The sequence below is a fragment of the Penaeus monodon genome, chromosome 5, assembly GCF_015228065.2.
Source record: "Penaeus monodon isolate SGIC_2016 chromosome 5, NSTDA_Pmon_1, whole genome shotgun sequence".
Lineage (NCBI taxonomy): Eukaryota > Metazoa > Arthropoda > Malacostraca > Decapoda > Penaeidae > Penaeus > Penaeus monodon.
In genome coordinates, this window is record NC_051390.1 from 23,136,502 (window position 1) to 23,151,978 (window position 15,477).

The following is a 15,477-nucleotide window of genomic DNA, read 5'->3' on the forward strand; positions in this document are numbered from 1 at the left end:
GTTGAAGATACATAACACACGCGTGCGGTTATTAGAGCAGAGGAACATTTAGAAGAACCGGGGGTCTGAAAGATGACGATGGAATGGAACAGCTGATACTGGAAGAAGGTAAATAAATTGGAGAACAGGAGTATGAAAAACATCAACAACAGATGGAGCTGGAGGAGAGTGTATTGAAGATAGGTGAAGAAAAAGTCCAAAGGGAAGAGAACAATGTCACCAAAGGAAATGAAATGCCTATCAACAATCTCGAAAACAGTAGTTGTCGATATAAAATGAGAATTTACGTCAAGTCACCAGAATTATTTTTGCCACATGTCGGTGATCTAGTAGTAACAGCCCATCAATGGTCAAAACAACCACTAAGAAGAAAAAGTGCGGCCCTAGAAGATTTTTTTTTTCTGCCCTCATTAAATGTACCTTCAAATTTTACATTCAGAGTGGGTTAAAGCTCACATATCAAGAAGTCTGGGAGAGGAAAGATCTAATGAAAGAAATGCACAATTGTGGCTATGAAACGAAAAGTATCGAAAACAGTGGAATCTATAAAGATAGGATAACAATATTGAGTATAAAGAAACCGAACATTAACTATATTGTAATAATTTAAATAGTTATATGCAATAACATGGATCTATTTTTTTCATTAAGACTAATGCTAAACATTGAAATACATAAAATAATCCATCTGTATATGATCACTCAAGCTAATGGAAAAGTTGCCGTTTAGATCCTTTCAACATTGATCTAAGAGATCTTTTCCCTTTTTCTGTCGGATATATTTTTCATCACTACTTCCATTTCCGTCACTGTTCTCAGCGTCATGTTCTTCCTCCTCTGTGGTCTTCCTTAGATTACGTTATTCATTACCTTTGCCTTTCATAGTAATTTTAAAACAAGAATATTTATAATGGCGGTGTTCTCATCCAAATATGTTAAAAATGCATTTAAAATGTTTTCAAACCATCTCATCATCTATGACTGATTCGATAGTATCGCTAAGGAGTCGATCATTTTCTAATGCTATTGTAGGAGATTCAGCTGGTCGACTGTCCGAAATAGTATCCAGTGCCGCTCTTCCTGTCTCTTCAATTGAATATTTCCTGCTCTTCTCTCCTATCGCAAGTTCTTTGAATATACGCCTGGCAACCTCCCGGCGGTCGAAATATGCGGCAGTGAGTTCAGCAGCTATGATATCACGGAAGAGGGTTTTAGGCATGACTGTGAAGGTTGCTTGATCTCTTCTCCTGTTCCAAAGACCTCATCAATTAAGAAGGTGCACTTAAGCCCCTTTGCTCCTTCTGCAAATTCACCTTTACCTGTAGAGCAAGATGCATAATATGCTGAATATCAGCGGCCTCAATATTTTGTCCTGCCTTGACTTGTCGAGCCAGAAGGAGAAGTTGTTGCAGTCTTTATCTTCAGTATGATTGGAGGAGGAGAGTGGGAGATGATACTGAGGAGGGCAGAGAGACTTCCATGCCATTAGCAGATTCATCTATATGAACCTCCAAAGTGGTGCCATGAATGTAAATTTCGATAATCCACTTGCGTTCTAGTCTTGTCAGGTTGTCGCTAGTCGACGTTTCCTTGGGTCTAAGTCATCAGCCTTGATGTTTGTAGTTTGATGGAATACATCCTCGTTCATGGAGAAGGCTGATGCTATGGCCTCTGAAACAGCAGACGGCTCGATAAGGAATCACTGGAACATCGGCCCGGTTAGCAGGAACCACTTTGCCTGGTATGTGGATTTCACATGCTCCGATTCTGACGGCCATTTGCATTTGTGAGGTTTTGTACTGTTGGGATGGAGATAGGAGGCTTTAGTCATATTATCGTTATCATTATCATCATCATTCCTCGGCAAGATTTCTTCACTGTCGTTGCTGACGTTAATATTGTTGCTTTCAAAATCACACTGGTTGGTGAGATGCAAAGGGTTATGCAGTGTGAAGATCAACATTCTTGGTAGAATGCCTTTCATAGGATATGTCTTCATTGTCAGGGAAACCCTGAATACCTCTTCTTCTTTTGCCTTGAGATCCGATAGCATCATCTATTCGACTTTGTTTCCTCAAAAGACTTACTGCAATTTTTATCTCGCCTTCCTTTAGAGGTTTTCATATTAGTTTTATTTATTTATCAGTGGGCTACAGCATTCACGATGTTGTCTGATAAGGATGGGATGGGATGGCCAGGAACGCCTCTAGATTTCGGGTTATCTAGGTCAGCCTCCGCAGATCGAAAGGAGTGGAATATCCGGTTAATATATGGTTCGACGATCTCTTCCATCTCCTTAGCAATGACCTTAGATATAAGATCATCATTATCATCTTTGTGGGTATTGGAGGCAATAGTTGATGACAGATGTTGGTATCCAGCAGCTGCTGCCAAGAGTGCAAATTGTTTTCACAAAACAGTGCACATACCATGCTTCATGGTGTTAGTATGATCATGGAATGTAGCAAAGTCTACAAACTGATTCAGTGTCAGCCACATGATCTATAATGGGGTGCTTACCGCCGCCCTTTACCAAGAGATACGCTGCTGGTAAGTTTGTATTTCCCAGTATTATCTTGGAATCAATTCCGCGGTCGAGTAGCCGTCGACACCACATGTATCTGACAAGGACGGTGACAATCACCACTATAAACACACTAAGTATAGGATGCCAACTACAACGGTCCAATCGAATTCCTCCACAAACTGTATTATCCAGTCCATTGCAAACTGTGGCTCCATTTCTAGAGCACTCACAAGCTGAACAGGTTTTTTTCTTACAGACTGTCTCTCGCCACTTTCAAGATGGGGACGAACTCATCCCAAAGGCATTTGTGTAGTGGTAGGGGAGGATAGACATGTAAGACAGCCTCAAGCCAGTTCCGGTTGGTGTTGAGCTTTTTGCATTAATGTGGTCTGACTCTGAACCCGACTCTAAGCACTGATCACCACGACACAAGTTGGCTATTAATTGCTTGACATTCATATTGGCAGCCACCACTCGTGATGGTAGAATAGACAGCTCCCTCTTCCCATGGGCCAGTGCAGCTATGTTCAGTCTTGAATCAGTGTGGTACCAGGCAGCTAACAGCATGGTAAGGATTTAGGTGGATACCGAAACAGCTGCCGCCAACTGCCCAAGGGGGTGATACTGCATTATCATTGAATCGGTCACAATCTTCATAATTTTCATCATGTCACCACACATCATATTTGCCAACAGCTCGAGCTTGAACAGGGGGCGATGATCGAGACTGCTGTGGCCACTAGAGTGGTAGTAGACTGTTTGACTGCACTTTTCACTTCTATTGGCTCTGTTAATACAGTTGACCTCGTTTCTGCAAATCGTAGAAATAACTCAAATAGCTGTGCCATTGCTATGCATCTCCTCCTGCCTCTGATTACAGGGCTCTCCCTCTGAACAAGGACAGAACACTCTGGCTTCTTGAGTCGTCTGGGAATGGCCATGGTTCTGGAAATGAGCTCACCGTTTGTAGTTATCACTGGTAGGAGAGGAGTGGACTTGGACATTTGCTTTACAAGGGGTGTGTGGAAGGGGTCACATTGATTTCCGGATGATAATAAGACTTTTGGCCCTAGGGCATGAAAGTAGAGATTTATTTTATCCTCCATTCTCCTGCTGAACCACATGATAAAAGTTTCAGAAAATGATCTTGAAAGACTGAATGTATTCTTAGGGTTGGTAAATGTATGAGTGGATGTTAATCTCTGTGAAATGAGCAATTTATTTCCTATATGATCATTAAACTCAAGCACCAAAATAGCTGGCAGTTTATCCTTATCCCTTTTATGATGATCAACCAGGTACTACAGATGGCGGGGCAATAAGGGTGTCAGACTTTGTTTATTTGCTCGTCACACTCGATAATTACAACAGTCGATGGGATGACAGGTTGTGGTATAAGTTTCCAAATAGGAGCGGCTATGCCGATTTCGTCAGTCCGTTTTATTAGAACTGGCTCAATCAGTTTTATACATATCTTTATTGTGGGGATTTTTTCCCTATGATCTATCGAAGTTTGCCATGGGTGTCATTTTCATGGATAAATGATTTTCAAACTTTAGCTGCATGATCGAAACCAGTATATTCTCAATAAGGATATAAACAAGGTACTTTATGACAAATATGGTATTTTGGGGGTTCAGAGTAATGAGCTGCATCCACTAGTCTCACCTAAATTTCATAATATGGTGTAGAAGAATCTATTCATATAACTGGATAGGTTCCTCCTTTACTCTTATCTACTAAAATTCTTTGGAAATGGGCTTTATTGTCTGTGGAGTGAGGAGAAGATTCCTAGAAACGGTTCCAGCAGGCCTATGGACAATATGCACATTGATGGCATGAATCACAGGACTGACTCAATTACTGCACAGCTGTTCAAGCCTAGCATCTCTAACCATGATTCGTCTCATAGTGAAGACAGGAGTGAAAAATAACTGCTCTGGAACTGATGATTATCCAACTTCCCCTCAGTGAGCATTTTAGCAGTATTTAGAATGAATGATTCTAGAGTACCCCAGGACTGGTCATGTGGCATGGCAGCAATCGCAATACACAGAATGAGAGAATAAATTTCAGTGGTAATTTTGGAAAGGACACACACTTCAGCACCAGGGGTATTTCACTAATGACATGTTTACCCTGACATTACATGATGGGGTGGCACCAGAGAACTTCCTGCACCCAACACATGAATGATCATGGCTAAAATGTTTGACAATATCAGGGCGGAGGGACCCGGACATCTCGACCCAAGAGGCCAAAGTCTCTTACCAGGAATCCCATCAAGCAGCTCTCTAAGCACGGTGTGAGTCCATTGAGGGACATGGCAAGAGTTGCCAAACAAAACAATTTGTATATTGATGATGGAAGAGGACGCATAGTCATTGTTAGACCTTCCACCAAATTGCTGTCAAGAACATGGCCTGCAGTTCTGATGACCCCCACCAAAGTTCTAGTATGATACAGTTTGGTGAATATAGTGGCCTTTGAGGGATTATCTTCATCAGCACTGGTTACAAGATATGCCACATCAAGACTGAGGATGAGTATTTCAACTAAGAGTCCATTTCCAGAGTCTAGGCCTTTGAAACAGACAAAACGATCTGAGTCATAGAGCCCCACTAGTCCAAGCTTGGTAAAAAGTTATAGAGGACCAATATATGCCATGATGATGCGAATTATGGTGCCCATCACCTTGAGGATCCTTGGTTCTAAGAAGTTTTCTCGATAGTCAATGGCGGCGGCGACGGTAACAGCAGGCTCAGCATGCCACTGGACTAGTAGAATTGCATTAGTATATTGGATGCGGTGTTGCCTACTGAGGAGGCGTCGGCCACCGCTTCAGCTATCAGGGTAGAATTGGCCAGTGGGAGAGCATCAAAGTGACAGAGATGAAGCCCAAACCTCCCCACCTTTGCCAGCCCAATGACATCAGCCATACGCATCAGCAGGCTGGCCAAATAGGCGTCACTTGTCTGTTCAATAGCTATTACTATCCTGTGCAATTGGCTATTCTTGTGGGATTGGCTTACAACTTTACCAACTGACCAGGCCTTGAGTGCCGAGAGCATCTCCTTACATGCAAATACTGCTGTTGCTGAGATGTTGATACCATAATGAGATGCATTTCTCATGTACTGTTCTCCATCAAAGATGTATTGGCTGCAGGTGCCTCCTCCTCCTGCCTTCCTCATCTCCCTCAATTTCGATGCTGTAACATGTCCCCTATCATCATCATCATCAAGGGGCTAACGCCGACGGGGGCGCATGGCCGCATCCACCCTTCGCTTCCAGCCATGAAGATCCCTCGAGGCGAGTCTCCAGGCAGGCACACGGCCCATCTCTAATTCCTCGCGACAGGTCTTGTCGAGCTGCCCAAGCCATGATCTCCTAGGACGTCCCACAGGTCTCCTCCACCCAGGGTTGTCTCGCAGAGAGACAACCTGATGGGCAGGGTCGTCCATAGGGAGGCGAGCTAGGTGGCCATATAGCCTGAGTTGGCGATCCCGGATTATGCAAGTAACAGGTCCCATGCCAGTCTCACGGTGCAACCGCCGGTTGGACACGTGGTCCTGCCAACTGTACCCCATGATCCGGCGAAGGGACTTGTTAAAAAAGGCATCAAGGCGAGACTCCAAGGCACTGGATAGCGTCCAGGTTTCGCTTCCATAGAGCAAAACTGGAAGTATCAAGGCCTTGAAGACACGCAGCTTGGTCCTTCTGCATAGGTACCGACATCTCCAAACGCTCTTGTTGATCGAGTTCATGGCTCCTGTTGCCAGACCAATCCGTCTACTGACTTCCTGGTCTGACAACCCAGAGATATGGACTACGCTACCAAGGTATGTAAAACTTTCTGTGACTTCAACGTCCTCGCCGCAAGCATGGATCGACTGAACGGGTTCCCCTAACAGGCCCCCAAAGTCCTGAATCTTGGTCTTCGTCCAGGAGACCTCTAGGCCTAGGGGCTTCGCCTCATTGCTAAATGCATCAAGAGCCGCCACAAGTGACTCCAAGGACTCAGATAGGATGGCAACATCGTCGGCAAAGTCAAGGTCCGAGACCTTAATATTGCCTAGTGTTGCTCCGCACTGACTTTGGCTAGTAGCTCTGCCCATTATCCAGTCCATACAAGTGTTGAAAAGTGTGGGTGCAAGGACACAGCCTTGCCTCACCCCTGAATTAACAGGGAAGAAGTTCGACATACCCCCACCACACTTTACAGCACTTTCAGTACCAGTATAGAGGCTTGCTATCAGGCCAATAATCTGTGTCGGAATTCCCCTGAGCCTCAGGATCTCCCATAGCGATTCCCGATGCACCGAGTCAAACGCTTTCTTGAGGTCGATGTAGGCTGCAAGCAACCCACGACCAAACTCACGACGGCGTTCCACAATTACTCGAAGCGCTAGTATACGGTCTATTGTGGACTTGCCAGGAGTAAATCCAGACTGCTCCGGTCTCTGATGCCTCAGTAGGTGGTTGCGGATCCGTTTCAGAAGAATGTGGGCGAGAACCTTGCCTGGTATGCTGAGCAGTGTAATGCCACGGTAGTTGCTACAGTCCCATCGATCCCCTTTCCCCTTCCAGAGAGGGATGACCACGCCCCTCAGCAGGTCAGGGGAATGGTACCAGACTGCCAAATGGCAGTCAGGACTATATGCAGGCCCCGAGCCATAGGTTCACCCCCAGCCTTTATCAGTTCAGCAGGGATATCACATATGCCTGCAGCTTTCCCACTCTTCAGCTTGGAAATCGCCAGCCTAACCTCTGTTAGGGTAGGAGGTTCCTCGCTGATGGGTGGGTCCGGCACAGGCACTGCGACATCGCTTGCATCCAAGCTAACTGTTGGAGGGTCCACCTGGTACAACTGTTCAAAATACTCAGCCCAACGTTCACGAACCCCAACATGATCTGAGATGATCCGTCCATCCCCTGATCGGACTGCAGTCATCTGTGAGGAGGGCTTAGGGTTCAGTTTTCTCAGGGCTTGGTAGGCAGGGCGAAGGTCATTTACCAAGAAATGGCCTTCAACCTCCTCAGCAAGATTCCTGATAGACTGTTCCTTGTCCCTTCTCAGCAGTGTCCGAGCCCTACGCACCATGGAACGTCGCAAGACTTGATTCCCATTCAGCCGAGCCTTGCGACACGCTTCAGTGGCCTCTAATGTCTCCAGGGAGATGGTATTCTGCCTTGTCCTTGGGCGTACGCCAATGGACTCCTGAGCTGCTTCGAGTGTTACGCGCTTGAAGGACTCCCACAGAGCAACTGGGTCCGTCAGGTTGCTGGTTTCTGTGAATCGGTCAGAGACTGCCGTGGCGAACCCACGGGCACACTCCTCCTCCCTTAGTCTGTCCAAGTGAAACACCTTAGGGTGGCCACTGGAGGGACGGGGAGTTTTGAAGTGGACCCGCAGGGTAGCCACAAGCAGCCTATGGTCGGTGCCACAGAACTCAGCACTCCGGTAAACCCTGCAGTTCTGGAGGATCCTCCATCGCGTGCTGACAAGAATGTGGTCGATCTCCTTGGCCACATTACCCATATCGCTGTACCAAGTCCAGCGATGCGGGTTGGAGCGCTGGTACCAGGAGCCAGAGATCCTCATTTTCTGGGACCTAGCAAAGTCCCGGAGAAGGAGGCTATTCTCGCTGCTGGGATCAGCTCCCGAGCCATGGGGGCCGACAGACATCTCGTAGCCAGCTCGGTCACAGCCGGATACCGCATTGAAGTCACCCAGAACAATGCGAATGTCTCGCCGGGGGCCACAGATGCGAGTTTGGCGTAGAACGCCTCTTTCACGTCGGTTTTATACACATCGGTAGGAGCGTATACAGCAATAAGAGACAAGAAGCCAAAAGCATGCTTCAGTCTCAATGCCATGATACGCTCATCAACCGGTGTCACCTCGACTACCGCGGGCTGAAGTCGACTGGAGATGGCTATGGCTACACCCTGGAGGTGGTGACCATCGCTGCGGCCCGACCAGTAGTAGGTGTAACCACCCACACTGATCGTGCCGCTACCAGGTCTTCTCACCTCTGAGAGGGCAGCCACCTCAACTCCCAGTCGCTTCAATTCCCGCGATAGCAGAGGTAACCGCTCATCCTGCCGCAAGGACCGGATGTTCCAAGCGCCTACCCGGAAAGCACGCCTGAGGTTAAGCCTCGGGTGGTCACTCCGGGTGCACGCCACCTCTGCCGCCCCCGCCAACACAGCCCCAAATAAAAGGGGGTCGGCAGGCTGTGGGACCGCCTATCCACCTGTGGGGTTCCCGAGGGCTTTCCCCCACAAGCTTCATGGTGGGTTGGCGCCTGCCGGGGCGCAGGCGGGACGAGTAACTCTCGTTCCAATCCTGCACCCCGACATTTGCCCTCCCAGCGGGACCCACAGCCCGCCTTACTTGCTGGGTGGGAGGGACAGCACCCCTCCCCCCAGCATTTCCATTTATCAAAGACGTTGCCAGAGGGTCATTCTGGGGGGAGGAGGACTGGCAAGGCCCACCTCATTACCCCAGGGTGGCTAGGGGGCAGGAGTTGGTACGAAGCCAGAGCGTGTCCACACGCCGGTGGGCCATAACTCCGTACCTCTGGGGCCTCCTGCTGCTCCGAGATCCCCCACAGATTTAGCCTGGGACCGCAAGGTACCCAGTTACCCATGGGTGGCCACGAGGAGGCACTGCAGAAGTCTTGATGAGGGAGAGGCTGTGACCTGGCAGGGGAGACTTATGCAGAAGCTGCTCCCTTTTTCGCACTGGGCTAGCCAGGGGTGGAAGCTGCAAGCGAGAAGGCATGCAAGCACTTAACACTATCTAGGCTACCACACCATCGCTTCACATCACCATGCGCGTGAAGAACCCACCCATATGTCCCCTATATCCACCGGGAAGTACGTCATCACACACCCGCCACAGCCACTTGTCATCATTGACGAGAATTTGGAAAAATGGGACCAGCCGAGATAAATGGCTCCATGGAACTGTTTGATCAGTCTCTGCCGAAATTGCATATATGATGCCATTTCGTCCACTGCATATTCCTGCATAGGAGACATGGGACGGCAAACAACAGCACACTCGACATGTGACATACGATTGCCCTACTCACCAACTGTCCTTGATGATAGAGGAGCTTCACAAGACCCACTAGGAAGTGTGGTACATTCACCATTTTCAATGAGAGACACCGTTTCCCCTCGCCGACCCATTAGCTACTCTTATGCCACTCTGGAAGGCATCAAGACTCGTGTATGCTGGTAAAAGTCCTCTGATGATGTGGTCAATTGCATGTAAGTCCTGGCTGGACTGGAAAGGTGTTGCACTCGCTATTATGAAGAATACATCACTCTTTGTCAGTTCTTTATGGAAAGCATCTCAAATGCTTTTTGGTTTGTGATACCCATCATATAATATTGATGTGATAATGGAGGATAGGCTGTTGGCTCTCCATAACTGGTCGTCCGCCATTGATCAACAAATCTATAACCTCTCCTAAGTTCATATTCAAACCAGCATAGGTCATGAATAAAATGGTGGTCACAGCCATCCATTGCATAACATCATGTCTTTCCTCAGTCTCTTGAGCATTGTAAATCTGATGAACATTCGTTTCCGTCGTGGTCGACTGTCATCAGACCAGAATCAGGGTCATACATCTTAGGGGTGTCAGGTACACCCATGTCTCTCCATAAATTGGCATTAGAATCAGAATTTTTGATGATGTCATGTAGGCCTTCCTTACAACTATCGAATAAGATCTCAGAACATGTCAGCCAGAATATGAGTTGTTTCCCGTCTCCATAATGATGATCCTCCAAAATACCTTTTCTGTCAATGATCCATAGAAATGTTTTCAGGATTACAGGTGTGATATGGATGACTCACTCTGCCATGACGATGCTCAAGGCAAAAGCTGCCATATTAAGTGTCTTCCCATCCCAAATCCTCGACCATAGGAGCGATCCCAATTCCGACGGCGATGTTCGACCAGTCTCGGTGAACGGGTTTTGTCTAATTCCTCATCTAATCTAATACACCCAATTTCGCTGGCAGCAGTACTGAACTAAAGTCAGTCTGACAACAGTAGCTTGAACAGAGTTGAGGGCGAATGTTCGTAGGAGACGCACTGGCTGAACAAGGGCAGGAAATAGCTGTCAATATTGGTGAGGGTATGGTGGTGAACGAACAGAAACATCTATTCCAACAACTTCTAAGGCTTCACTCTCATACAAGCTGTATAGTTTTTGATTCCGCAGAGTCAGCAGAGTGTTGCTGGCTGAGCAACAGCTTATTATGAAGCATTACTTCATGAAATCCAGTCAAGTCTCATGTGTCATATATACATATATGTCTTTATATATTATTATATATCTTTTTACTTGAATAGTGTTTTAGTAATCAATCTGACAGCCTTTGCACTAGATTGCCAGTTTTGATCTAGAAGTTTTTGTTATAATGTCGTAATGTAATATTAGGTTTATATATTTTTGATAATGCCAGTTGTTTTGGTCTAGATAGAAATTATAGAATCGTGATAGTGGTTAGGGATATTAAAAATAAACAATTGTAGTAAGAAATATATTTATATTTATGTTTATATACAACTACATATATAAAATATATGCGTATTGTATATAAATACCATCCCAATAAAATGAATGAAATTATCTGTTTGTTATCTGGTGTCAGGTTCACATTTCCAAACCCCACCAAGGAGATAGTGTTCTCGAAGGGAAGACCCCTATATTTGTAAACATAACCAATGTTATGTTGCTGAGTATCAGCTACCTTCCTGGAGGAATAGGGAAAATGTAATTGAGAGGGACAAATGACCATTCTATGATTCAGCCAGGGGGTCTCAGGTCTGTCTGGTAGTACAAACGGAGAGTTGGATATGGGTGAAACAGAGGACATTTGGCAATCTGCATATTGGACAACTTGGCTGATATCTGAGCAGCCATATGTTCAGACACTTGGAATGGAACCTATAGGAACAGACAGTTCAATGGTGATTATCCAGATGCCACACTCCACATCTCTATCGCTGTAGCATTTGTAGCATTTGTTTTGTATGTTTGTTTTTTCTTTAAAAATGAGGTAGCGAACCTCCTATTGAACCAACAAATTATGAACAAATTGAAGTCATCCAATATTATATACACCACTGAGTAGCGAAGGCTCGGTATCAGTGCAGTCATATATTTCATCGCTGGCATGATTATCTCTCAATAATAGGACCATGTCTGCTGTACTCAGGGCTGTTGATCTCCCATAAAGGGTCGAAACAGAGGCAGAAAAGTATAACATAAGACACCTGACTGTCCCAATCTTCTTCTGTAACAGTGCTAACTGGAGGGCTGTCTCCTATGGTGCATCAAGGTGAAGTGTGGTCTTTTCAATGGGAATTTCGTCTGGAAATAGGAATGCATAGTGAGTGACTATGTTACATAATTTTCATGGAAATGTGCTTCGCAAGGAACTATATAAGGGTATGATGACTAAGAGCTAGTTCATTTAAAGCCAGTGCATCCTGTCTTCAAATGAACTAGCTCTTAGTCATCATACTCTTATATAGTCTCTTGCAGGAACCATATAAGGGTATGATGACTAAGAACTAGTTCATTTGAAGACAGGAGACTCATCACTCATCACTTCCATAGAGATTATATAGCATAGTCACTCACTATGCATTCCTTCTATTTCCAGACGAAATTCCTACACTTCTGCGAAGACCACACTCTACCTTGGTGCACCATAGGAGACAAACCTCTCCGATATTGTGAATGTCCACAGTGTTGTAGTTGGGATCACAAAAAAGGCACTGGGCATTTTCATTTTCACTGAAATAACACTTCGCACATTCACAGCAGCGGAGAGGTCTGTCTCCCATGGTGCACCAAGGTAGAGTGTGGTTTTCACAGAAGTGTAGGTGCTTTTCAATGAGAATTTTGTCTGGAAATAGAAGGAATGTGTAGTGAGTGACTTATGTTATATAATTTTTATGGAAGTGATGAGTGATTAGTCACATCAGATAAAAGTGTTGAGTTAGGTAGTCGCCACTTGTTCTTAAGTTGTTTACTGTAGTTGGTGAAGAGAGAAGTTTTTGGAGACCTGGAGATGAGGATGGAATTTCCCAGGGTATTTCTTAAGTAGGTCGTACGTGCAAATAGTCTATGGACATTTTACGAAGCGTTTCGCAAGGAACTGTATAAGGGCATGATGACTAAGAGCTAGTTCATTTGAAGACAGGACTAGCCAGTGCAGCCATGTCCACTATTCGCACATTTCATTGAAATCTCTCATATAACGGTGGTCATATAAAACGATCTGTTTCTTTCAAATAGTCATGGAACGGTATACATATTCAGCCGTCACCTTGCCGCTTGTCGAGATGCGACACCACTTTGACACCTAGTATGCACTGACCGCTCTCATATGGTGGTGGTTGTATGAAGGTGATCTGCTTATTTCCAATGGTCCTGCAACAGCCTCATATTACAATCGTCAAAGTATAGTTACAGACAGCTGTTGCAGGAAGGTAATTGACATACCTTCAAAATTAATGTATCGAGATGCAACATGCCTTTGCCACATTGTACATGCATTAATCTTTCTAATGGAGGTCGTGCATGCAGCCGTCGCTGACCCCTCGAAGACCAGACGAAAGAGAGTTCAGTGCATTCTTCGTACGACCTAGCTATGAGAGAGTTCAATGCAAGGTGGACGGGATCGGCAACAACGAACTAATTCTTTCTTGCAGTCATCCAACAGTTACATGCAGTTTATGCCCGCCTTGCGGTATATCGAGATGTGCCACATAGTGTACGTACCCATGCTTCTTTTATGATGACATCCGTGTTACAGTCATATGCATCGGTCGTCCTCACCGCACGTAGAGCACATATTTTTTCTTCCCCGTGATCATATCACGTTCTCCAACGCACACAAAGTCGGCATTGGCAATTCGATTATAGCCCGAAAGTCTCAAATTAATCCACCCAATACTTTTTTGTACTAAGTTTTCTGTATCAGAAGGGTGTTCAACTTGGTAAATGTTGGGTGTAACACCGTAGATTTTATTTTGTGTGAAAGTCATTAAATCAAGAAAATGTTAATAACAATGCTTTTTTTTTTTTTTTTTTTTGGGGGGGGCACATGTCCATTGCAATTAACATGGTAATACGGCCATCAATGGGTCCTTAGACATAGCTCGGCGTGTCGGGATGCAACACGCCTCCTCCTATGGTCATACAACAGTCACATGCAGCCTTTCATGAGTCGAAGGCGTCTCGAGACGCGGTGAGGCTGCATGATACTGTCCTGTAACCAGCATGGCGACATCACGCAGCGAGGCTGCATTGGGTTACATGTGGCTGTTGCATGATACCAAGTCACTCACCCTCTGATGCATATTACCGTTGTAAGAGAGACATGTGCATGTACAGAGAGAAGAAGAGGAGGAGCATGTCGCATGTTAACTGCAATAAACACGTGCCCCCAAAAAACTTTTTAATGAGGGAATAATTTCGCATTTTCTCTTCACTTATGGCATTGCATAGACACCAACGAAATCTGTAAGTAACCGTTTTCAAATATGTGCAAAACTGAAATATTATTAATATTTTATTGATTTAATGACTTACAGATAGAATAAAGTCTACGGTGCTACATCAAACATTTACCAAACTGTTCACCCTCTGACACATAAAAATTAATTGTTTATGGCCACATAAACTAAAGGCAACAGTATAGAAGAGAAATGCAGTTTTGCATAGCCTTTGAATTCATTTTGCTGGACCGTCTTATCTTTGCTTCATTTGTAGTCTCATTTTATGCTTCGCTTCTTCGCTTCTTTTATTTTGTTTTTCGTTTATACTGTGTCTCAGTTTTTTTATCACATTGTATTCTTATTTTATGTTTCGGTTCTTAGCTTTTATCTTAAATATTTATGTTAATTCCTAGCTTTCATTGTTTTTTATATTGTTTCGTTCTTATCTGTTTTATTGTGTCCACATTTTATGTCTCGTCTTGTTTGTTTTAATGAATGTAGAATTTTACCTTTGTTTTACGGCCTACCACAAACCAACCATTGTTGTTTTTTTCTAAAAGAATTGAACAGAAACAATGAAATCAAAATCACTACACTACGACACGTCTTCATCTGACTACATGCACATATCTCTCTCTTACAACGGTCATATACATCAGAGGGTGGGTGACCGCGGGTCCTTAGGCAGTGCAGTAACCCTTTTATATGTCGAAGGCGTGTCGCGTCTCGAGAAGCGGTGAGGCAGACGGGATCAACGACGGCTGCATGGTATTGTCCTGTGACCTGCACGGCGACACCAAGCAGCGAGGCTACATTGGGTTACATGTGGCTGTTGCATGACACCAAATCGCTCACCCTCTGATGCGTATGACCGCTGTAAGAGAGACATGTGCATGTACAGAGAGACGAAGAGGAGAAGGCGTGTTGCATGTTAATTGCAATAGACACGTGCCCCCCTCAAAAAAACTTTTTAATGAAGGAGAAACTTCGCATTTTCTTTTCATCTACGGTATTGTATAGACACCAACGGAATCTGTAAGAAACCGATTCCAAATATGTGCAAAACCTGAATTGTATTTAATATTTTATTGATTTAATGACTTATAGATAAAATAAAGTCTACGGTGCTACATCCGACATTTACCAAACTGATCACCCTCGTAAGCCTAGTAACACCAAAGCAGGACGTCATCAGGATTTCTCCTGTGTTCTGGACGATTTTACGGGGATAAACCCCCTCAACTGGGTTGTCCTTATACTCAGAGTGTGCGTGGTGTGTGTGTGTGTACATACACCAAATTGTGTCGGATATTATGGTCAGGACTCCAAAAAAACAGTGCCTAGTAAAAATTAGATACTGAGAGGTGATGCAAGGGTAAACCCCGGGGCGACCACGACCGTTGGGAG